The following is a 10,746-nucleotide window of genomic DNA, read 5'->3' as shown; positions in this document are numbered from 1 at the left end:
CCAACTGATGTGTTTAGACTACCTCTGCCCCTGCTTTCTTGCCCTGGCAGCTAGGGACTTCAGTGCCCTGCCTGATTTGAACCAGACATGCTAGCCTGCTGCAAACCCAGACCCAGGTCTGAACCATGTCCCCTAACAGCTGCAGGCTTAACTGAAAGCGACTTAAGAAATGTTCCTGTCTTTAACACTCAGAGGCCCAACTCCCAATGGGGTCCAAACCCCAAATAAATCAGTTTTACCCTGTATAAAGCTTATATAGGGTAAACTCATAAATTGTTCGCCTTCTATAACACTGATAGAGAGATGTGCACAGCTGTTCCCCCCCCCCCCCAGGTATTAATACATACTCTGGGTTAATTAATAAGTAAAAAGTGATTTTATTAAATACAGAAAGTAGGAGTTAAGTGGTTCCAAGTAATTGCAAACAGAACAGAGTGAATTACCCAGCAAAATAAAATAAAACACAAGCCTATGCCTAATCCAGTAAGAAAACTGAATATAGATAAAATCTCACCCTCAGAGATGTTTCAATAAGCTTCTATCACAGACTGGATGCCTTCCTAGTCTGGGCACAATCCTTTCCCCTGGTACAGCCCTTGTTCCAGCTCAGGTGGTAGCTACGGAATTTCTCATGATTGCAGCCTCCTTTGTTCTGTTCCACCCTCTTATATAGCTTTGTCACAAGGCGAGAATCTTTTGTCTTTCTGGGTTCCCCCCCCCCCGCCCTTCTAAAGGGAAAAGCACCAGGTTAAAGATGGATTCCAGTTCAGGTGACATGATCACGTCACTGTAAGACTTCATTACCCACTTGCCAGCACACACGTATACAGGAAGACTTACAAGTAAACAGAGCCATTTACAGACAATTGTCCTGATTAATGGGAGCCATCAAGATTCCAAACCACCATTAATGGCCCACACTTTGCATAATTACAATAGGCCCTCAGAGTTATATTTCATATTTCTAGTTTCAGATACAAGAATGATACATTCATACAAATAGGATGACCACACTCAGTAGATTATAAGATTTGTAATGATATCTTACAAGAGACCTTTTGCATGAAGCATATTCCAGTTACATTATATTCACACTCATTAGTATATTTTCATAAAATCATATAGAGTGCAATGTCACAGATGGTCTAGACAATATAGTCCTGCCATGAGTGCAGAGGACTGGACTAGATGACCTCTTAAGGTCCCTTCCAGTCCTATGATTCTAAAGAGACTCCATCTTTATCCTTTACCTCAGGAAACAAAGAAACCAAGCGATTTGATCTCTGTGATGGATACTGGCCCAGCTGGTCAGTAAAAAGCTGGAAAGGAGACTGTGGGTGAGAGACACCATCTTGAACAAAGACTTTATCTTGCCAGATTATATTTTAGACTTTTATATACGTTTTCACTTTTATTTGCTTGTAACCATCGCTACCTTTAGTTCTCCTCCTTAGTATCACTTAATCCATGCTCTTTTGTTAATATGTTTGTTTTACTTTTACTATAAAGCAGTTCAGTGCTGTGTTTGAAGGGAAGGGTTAAATTACTAAACTGTGATGTACTGACTCTTTAACAGAGCAACAGACTTAATTCCCACTCTGAATGCACAGTGGTAGGGGCTGTGCATTGAGGAGAAACATCTCTGAGGAGCTCAGGGGCTAGAGTTCACTGATTGTTATGTGCTAGGTGAGGTCGGGGGAGTCTCGAGGAGTTTGCTGGTGTGGAAGACAGTCTGGTATGGCAGGGAGCTGACATACAGTCCAAGTGCCAGCAAAACTCACTTTTGCTGAGGCAGAGAGCTCATACAGTGGTTCACAGCACTCTGGGTATCCCCAGCAGCATGTTACAGGAAGCAATTTTTCATTCCTCTCCTCCTTGCAGATGCCTCTCGTGATGAGAGTAGAGTGTCTTGGAACATGTTAAAACAACTTGCATATCATGGCTTCAGAAATTCATAATGGAACTGAAGAGAAAACATGAACCCTGGGGGGGATGCTCCTGCATTAGATACATTGATTGGTGGATGTTATCTCACTCCCTGGGGCACCATGTTTAGGGAAAATGATCTGAATATTTTTGAGTCATGTGTGCATAGTCTAGTAGGTTAGGAAACCCACAGCAAACTCAAGTCCAGGGCTGACACCCAATGAAGCTGGAATTCATATAGGAATATTCTCCTTTAAGGATGCCTGAAACTGGGAGAGGGGTGGGCTAATCTTTTTAGCAAACACACTTCAATTTTGTGTGATAAAAATAAAACACAGAATTCCATAGCAGCCATAATGATGCATAAGTGACAGAATATTGGTGCTTGATCATGGGCTACTGAAATGTTAATGCAGCTGTGGAGATCTTGTTTAACTGTATGTGGGTTTTGTGGGTTTCCTGGTGAGGAACATCAGAATGTTTGACTAATTGTGTCCCGGTCCTGGCTGAGTTCCCCCTGGTGGACGCTCACTAAGCACCTGTATTGGGACCTGTGCACTGGATTCAGGTGCTTCTAAGCTCCCCTGGGTCTGGATAGGCTCTAGCCACAGCTCCTGGCTTTGTTCCCAGTCACAGACCCTGTCTGGTGCCATGTCTAGGGATGGGACCCTGCAGTTCTGTAGCATTTGTAAAACTGTTTTATAAAACAGTTATACTCTCTTTGCATTGGCATTTGAAAAGATGGAAGTGCCTTTATAGCAAGCTTATGCTGGGTTCTCTAGAAAGGTCAATTGATCTAATTTAGATAGATATTGGCATTTATATAGTGCTTAGCAATGTAGGTGCTTTTGAAAAGTTCCACCTGAAGTGGCACAGGGGCACAAGTCCCGTTGACTTACTGAGGGGCTTTGGAAAAATCCCACCTGTATTGTCAAAGAGGTCATGACCCTGCACCAGTTAAGTCAATGGGATTTTTGCCATTGACTTCAGTGGGAGCAGGTGACAGTCCTAAGGCTTCCACTGCTAACTCAGATTCAAATCTTAGCATAAACACAGAGCTGAACGTGGACACGAGAGCAAAAAAAAAAAAAGAAGCCTTAAAGAAAACAAATAGAGCCCAAGAGCAGCATCGGGGCTTTTGGGGGGCCTGGAGCACGTCTTTGTGTTTGTACCAGTGCCATGTAAATTTACATCTCCAGATAAATGTATTGTAATATTAATATTTCTTCCAGCTCCCAGTGCTGTTCTGTTTCTCCTACAAGAAGTCAACTGATATATATTCGTAGAGGGGAAAGCATACTTTTAAACTTGATTAATAATCCATGGAAAAACAATGTTTTCCTAAGGATTTAAAATGTTTCATGCTCCATCTAGAAGTAGCTTGAAAAGTCTATATGCCACTCTCTGTATTCATGAATAAGTTGTGGAAATTTATGGTTTACATTATGTCTCATATAGAATTATTGCCAGTTTCTTTGCTATCCCATTGCTGAATCAAGAAACCATTCTTTTTTTTTCAGATAATAATGCATGCAGATTAAAAAATGACTCTTTGAGGCTTAATTGGATCAATACCTTTCTCGATTCCAGCTATCACAAATCTTGTTATGAATTTGCTCCCCTTTCTTCCTGCAGGCTTCACTACCTACAGCGCCTGTGCCTGATTCTTTATTAAAACATAAAGAGGTGAAAAATTGGCTTAGCTTTAGTGACTTCATAGTCTTTATATCATATTGCCCTTTTCCTGAGCAGAAGCAGATTTCAGGCTTTGCAGTGGGTTAGTTCCCTTTTGGGAGAACAACTGGTGACATAAATTCAGGATATTTTCGAATATAATGTATTAATCAAACATTTACAGTCCTTACTGCTTTGGAAAGATGTGGTCCAGCAGCAACAGAATGGCACACAGGAAGTTCCACTAGTTGAAACCCCAGCTAACATCTAACTAGGATAATATCTGTATGCATAAAGCAACAGAGGGTCCTGTGGCACCTTTAAGACTAACAGAAGTATTGGAGCATAAGCTTTTGTGGGTGAATGCCCACTTCATCAGACACAAGTAATGGAAATTTCCAGAGGCAAGTATAAATCAGTATGGAGATAACGAGGTTAGTTCAATCAGGGAGGTGCTCTGCTAGCAGTTGAGGTGTGAACACTAAGGGAGGAGAAACTGCTTCTGTAGTTGGATAGCCATTCACAGTCTTTGTTTAATCCTGATCTGATGGTGTCAAATTTGCAAATGAACTGATGCTCAGCAGTTTCTCTTTGGAGTCCGGTCCTGAAGTTTTTCTGCTGTAAGATGGCTATCTTTACATCTGCTATTGTGTGGCCAGGAAGGTTGAAGTGTTCTCCTACAGGTTTTTGTATATTGCCATTCCTGATATCTGACTTGTGTCCATTTATCCTTTTGCGTAGTGACTGTCCAGTTTGGCCAATGTACATAGCAGAGGGGCATTGCTGGCACATGATGGCATATATGACATTGGTGGACGTGCAGGTGAATGAGCCGGTGATGTTGTAGCTGATCTGGTTATGTCCTGTGATGGTGTTGCTAGTGTAGATATGTGGGCAGAGTGGGCATCGAGGTTTGTTGCATGGGTTGGTTCCTGAGTTAGAGTTGTTATGGTGTGGTGCGTGGTTGCTGGTGAGAATATGCTTAAGGTTGGCGGGTTGACTGTGGGCGAGGACTGGCCTGCCTCCCAAGGTCTGTGAAAGTGAGGGATCATTGCCCAGGATGGGTTGTAGATCACTGATGATGCGTTGGAAGGGTTTAAGCTGAGGACTGTAGGTGATGGCCAGTGGAATGTCACAGATGGTCTAGACAATATAGTCCTGCCATGAGTTTTGTTGCATGGATGGGTTCCTGAGTTAGAGTTGTTATGGTGTGGTACAGATTGGTCCACTTCCTAGACACCACAGTACAAATAAGCGATGGCCACATTAACACCACCCTATACCGAAAACCCACCGACCGCTATGCCTACTTTCATGCCTCCAGCTTCCACCCCGGACACACCACACGATCCATCTTCTACAGCCAAGCGCTGAGGTACAACCACATCTGCTCCAACCCCTCAGACAGAGACCAACACCTACAAGATCTTCACCAAGCAGTCTCAAAACTACGATACCCACACAAGGAAATAAAGAAACCAATCAACAGAGCCGGATGTGTACCCAGAAGCCTCCTGCTACAAGACAGGCCCAAAAAAGAAACCAACAGAACTCCACTGGCCATCACCTACAGTCCTCAGCTTAAACCCTTCCAACGCATCATCAGTGATCTACAACCCATCCTGGGCAATGATCCCTCACTTTCACAGACCTTGGGAGGCAGGCCAGTCCTCGCCCACAGTCAACCCGCCAACCTTAAGCATATTCTCACCAGCAACCACGCACCGCACCATAACAACTCTAACTCAGGAACCAACCCATGCAACAAACCTCAATGCCCACTCTGCCCACATATCTACACCAGCAACACCATCACAGGACATAACCAGATCAGCTACAACATCACCGGCTCATTCACCTGCACGTCCACCAATGTCATATATGCCATCATGTGCCAGCAATGCCCCTCTGCTATGTACATTGGCCAAACTGGACAGTCACTACGCAAAAGGATAAATGGACACAAGTCAGATATCAGGAATGGCAATATACAAAAACCTGTAGGAGAACACTTCAACCTACCTGGCCACACAATAGCAGATGTAAAGGTAGCCATCTTACAGCAAAAAAACTTCAGGACCAGACTCCAAAGAGAAACTGCTGAGCTCCAGTTCATTTGCAAATTTGACACCATCAGATCAGGATTAAACAAAGACTGTGAATGGCTATCCAACTACAGAAGCAGTTTCTCCTCCCTTGGTGTTTACACCTCAACTGCTAGCAGAGCACCTCACACTCCCTGATTGAACTAACCTCGTTATCTCCAGACTGATTTATACCTGCCTCTGGAAATTTCCATTACTTGTGTCTGATGAAGTGGGCATTCACCCACAAAAGCTTATGCTCCAATACTTCTGTTAGTCTTAAAGGTGCCACAGGACCCTCTGTTACTTCTTACAGATTCAGACTAACACGGCTACCCCTCTGATACTTGACATCTGTATGCATGAATCAGTTCCCTTTTTCTGTCTCTTCTTTTTGTCTGTTCCTGGGTCCTCCCTGTGCCATTGGTTCACCTGGGAAACCTTCAGCCCAAAGTCACTAGCCCTTTGCTGCATAGAATTGTTTTCTCCATATTTTCTCCATGAGCATGAACTAACTGGGTGGCCTGGTCATTGACCTTTCTTTTGTCCAGCTGCTCGGACAGAGAAGGATTTTCTCAGATAGGTTTGGCTAAGCCCAGTGCACACTGTAGCTTTTGGCCTGCTAATTTCCTTCTAGGCAAATGCCATTAGCAGGGTTTGAACTGGGGAACCCAAAAGACCAACACACAAATCTCTATCTCTTAAGTAAAAGGAGTGATTCTATTAACCAGCACCAGTTGCAGGCTGTTGTCCTCTGTGGACTAGCTATTGGAGAAGGATGCAAGACATTCAGTACAAACATGTTACAGGTGCTTAAACTACATATCCCCCACAATGACCGGTAGGTATAGACAGTCCTCATGGGGCCTCCTGAGCAAGACACTCTGGATTCAGCCTTATAGAGTTTCATATCAAGTATTATCCTGTTATCGCTTTTCCATAACAACATCATGACTGTGTGAATGAATGTGCTTTCTGTCTGAGTCAGCACAGTCTATCTGACAGAGGTTCAGCTGGTGGTGTTAATTCTTCAATGTACATTTTTTTCAATGCTCATTAAAGGGGCACCAGCCTGGGGAGCTGGCTGGCCTGGAAGGGAGTGCATGCTGCACCTTCTTTAGTAGGTGCAACAGTGACTGCCTTTCTCTGTATACCTGGAGCTCCAGGTGGCGCTGTGGCTTCCTGATCTCCCAGTGCAGAACTGCCCTGCCCTAAACTCAGGCCAATATCGTAGACCAGGGTTCTCAGCCTTTTTCTTTCTGAGGCCCCCCCGAATATGCTATAAAAACTCCACGGCCCACCTGCGCTACAATAACAGGTTTTCTGCATATAAAAGCCAGAGCTGATGTTAAGGGGTAGCAAACAGGGCAGTTGCCTGGGGTCTCATGCCACAGGAGCTTCCGCGAAGGTACATTGCTCAGGCTTCGGCTTCAGTCCTGCGTGGCAGGGCTCAGGGCCCTGGGCTTCAGCCTCATGTGGTGGGGCTTCAGCTTTCTATCCTTGGCCCCAGTGAGTCTAATGCTGGCCCTGCTTGGCGGCCCCCCTGAAACCTGCTCACAGCCCCCCAGGGGGCCCCGGATCCCTGGTTGGGAACCACTGGAAGCTGCTGGAAGTGTTGCGGGCCGAGGGACGTACTGGCCGCCACTTCCAGCAGCTCCCATCGGCCTGGAGCAGCAAACCGCGGCCAGTGGGAGCCACGATCAGCCAAACCTGCAGACGCAGCAGGAAAACAAACCGGCCTGGCTCACTAGGGGCTTTCTCTGCACAAGAGGCAGAACAAGTTTGGAACCCACTGATTTAGACAATGCTTGATAAGTTTTTGTCTAACCTGTTCTTAAAAACCTTCAATTATAGGATTCAACAATCTCCCTTGGAAGCCTATTCCAGAACTTATCTACCCTTATAGTTAGAAATATTGTCCTAATATCTACTCTAAATCTCCTTGCTGCCAATTAAGCTGATTACGTCTTGTCGTACCTTCAGTGAACATGAAGAACAGTTGATCACTGTCCTCTTTATGACAGCTCTTATCGTATTTAAAGCCTGCTATCAGGTTCCCTTTCAGTCTTCTTTGCTCAAGATTAATTATGCCCAATTTTTTAAATCTTTCCACATAGATGAGGTTTTCTAAATCTTCTTTCATTTTTGTTACTCTCCTCTGGACCCTCTCCAATTTATCCATCTCTTTCTTAAAGTATGTTGCCCAAAGCTAGACACAGTACTCCAGCTAAAGACTCCCCAGTGCTGAGTAGAGAATGACAATTACCTCTCGGTTCTTAGATATGATACACCTGTTAATGCACCCCAGAATACTAGCCTTTTTTTGCAGCAGCATTACATTGTTGGCTTATATTCAGTCTGTGATCCACTATAACCCCCAGATCCTTTTCAGCAATACTAGAGAGGCCAGTTATTCCCCATTTTGTAGTTGTGCATTTGATTTTTCCTTCCTCAGTGCAGTACTTTGCATTTGTTTTTATTGACCTTCATCTTGTAGATTTCAGACCAGTTCTCCAGTTTGTCAGGGTCTTTTTAATTCCTATCCTCGTCCTCCAAAGTGCTTGCAATCCCTCCCAGCTTGGTGCCATCTGCGCATTTTTATAAGCAACTCCATTATTCATCTCATGAATAAAAATATTGAATACTACTGGGCCCTGGATATATCCCCCCAATTTGATAGTGAACCATTGATAAATACGTTTTGATTATGGTCTTTCAACCAGTTGTGCACCCACCTCGTAGTAATTTCATCAAGACCACATTTCCTTAGTTTACTTATAAGAATGTCATTTGCAATTGTGTCAAAAAACTTAGCAAAATCAAAATATATCACTTCTATTGCATCCTCCCACCCCATCCACTAGGCTAGTAACCCTGTCAAAGAAAGCAATTAGGCTGGCTTGACATTATTTGTTCTTGACAAATCCATGTTGACTATTACTTACCATGAAGGTCACGATTTTGGTGTGGAGGTCACAGTGTTCACGGTAACCTTGAATTGGAATAAAATCTGTGACCCCCACAGTGGTGGGTCCTTTCCCCTTTTGGTATTGCGATCTGGTCCATGTGGTCGTAGCATCACTCAGATATGGCACATCCATTGTTCTGGAGATGGAGGGGCAGATGCGCCAAACCTGCTTTGAGCAATGACCCAATGCACTGGGTAGCAAACCCCAATCACATTTGGCCCTCTGCCCCCCGTCTACAGAGGGGCTTGCCAAACCTGAGTGGCATTGCAACTATGTGGGCAAAGTTGCAATGCCTAGACTTGGGAGCCCAGGCCCACAGGACAGGACCTGCCATTGTGACATGATTGCAAGGTGGGCTAGCTGTCCAAGTACCCCCACGGGGCCCCTCCCCCCACTTTCCATGACATATCTTTGTTTTCCCACACCTCTGCCATGAAATTTACTGAGATTTTCCATGAAAAAATCATAGCCTTATCACTCTGTTATCCTCTAGGTGCTTATAAACTGATTGTTTAATCATTTGTTCCAATGTCTTTCCAGGTATCAAAGTTAGGCTGACAAATATATAATTCCCTGGGTCCTCTTTGTTCCCCTTTTTAAAGATAGGTACTATGTTTGCCTTTCTTTGGACCTCAGGGACCTCACCATGAGTTCTCAAAGATACTTGCTAATGTTTCTGAGATTGCATCAGCTAGTTCCTTAAGTACCCTAGGGTGAATTTTGTCAGCCACTGCTGCATAGAAATACATCTAACTCAGGGGTAGGCAACCTATGGCACGTGTGCCAAAGGCGGCACGCAAGCTGATTTTCAGTGGCACTCACACTGCCCGGGTCCTGGCCACCGGTCCGGGGGGGCTCTGCATTTTAATTTAATTTTAAATGAAGCTTCTTAAACATTTTAAAAACCTTATTTACTTTACATACAACAATAGTTTAGTTATATATTATAGACTTATAGAAAGAAAGAGACAGTCTAAAAATGTTAAAATACATGAAACCTTAAATTAGAGTGATTAAAGGAAGACTCGGCACACCGCTTCTGAAAGGTTGCCGACCTCTGATCTAACTTATCTCAATATTCTTTAACCTGTTCTTTCCTTATTCAGGCTTGTGTTCCTCCCCCCTTGTTGTTAATATAGATAATAAATAACAAAATAAATACTGTTCAACATTTGTCAATGTTCCAGTGCATGAGATAAAATGATGATTTCCTAGAGTCCACCTTCTGTTGTTAGTGTTCTCTGAGCTGCTGAAGGGTACGCGGTCTGTTTAGCTTCAGGGGTGTAGAGAGAGGTAATAAACAACAGAGTTGCAAAGGCAGAAGGAGAATGAGACACTTCAGAGATGAGGCAATTGTGGTGAGTAATAGTGCAAGTCATGAAGTAATTGATGCCTAAGCCTCATGTCTTCTTGTTGACAGAATGATTCATTGCAAAGGGTTTTAAACCAGATTTTCACAGACTTTAACAGTGTAGTTTGGTACTTATAAGACATGGAAGATTAAATAAAAAACTGAGTCGGGATTAAAATAGTCTGTCCTTCCCATAGCATATGTATTTGAAAAAAATTATGTGAATATTTTATAAACACAAAGGTTTCCTGTTCCACTCCAGGGCAGCCTCAACTCACTGCACCAAAATGGATCTGGTTGGGACACTGCTGATGTTCTCATGCTGCCATTCATCAGCAGACATGGGCTAACCTAATGCCTTAGTGGTTGCATTTGTTTTTTGTTTGGAGGTAGTAGGAGAAAGCGTGTGCCGATTGTTAACATTTGGTTCACACAGATCTGCATATTTAAGCTGTGACAGTAGCCAAATGAATTCACATCAACTTTCCCAGATGAAAACAGGTACTTGCATCTACAGAACTTAAATGTGGAACCCATGATCTTTTTAGAGAGATGCATCGTGTTGCGCTGCAGAACTTTTCTTTTGGACTTTTATGACTACAATAAAAGGGCACCCATGATGTTGATGCTGGTCACCTCAATGGGTCTTCGCATGACTCCATAGACCAATTCGAGAAAACCATTTACCGCACTGGCCACAGAGCCATATACTTAGTTGTGTCGATTTGAGCTGCATGTTGTT

Source organism: Malaclemys terrapin, chromosome 7 (assembly GCF_027887155.1).
Source record: "Malaclemys terrapin pileata isolate rMalTer1 chromosome 7, rMalTer1.hap1, whole genome shotgun sequence".
Taxonomy (NCBI): domain Eukaryota; kingdom Metazoa; phylum Chordata; order Testudines; family Emydidae; genus Malaclemys; species Malaclemys terrapin.
The sequence above is the reverse complement of the archived record's forward strand: the minus strand, read 5'-3'. Positions refer to the sequence as shown.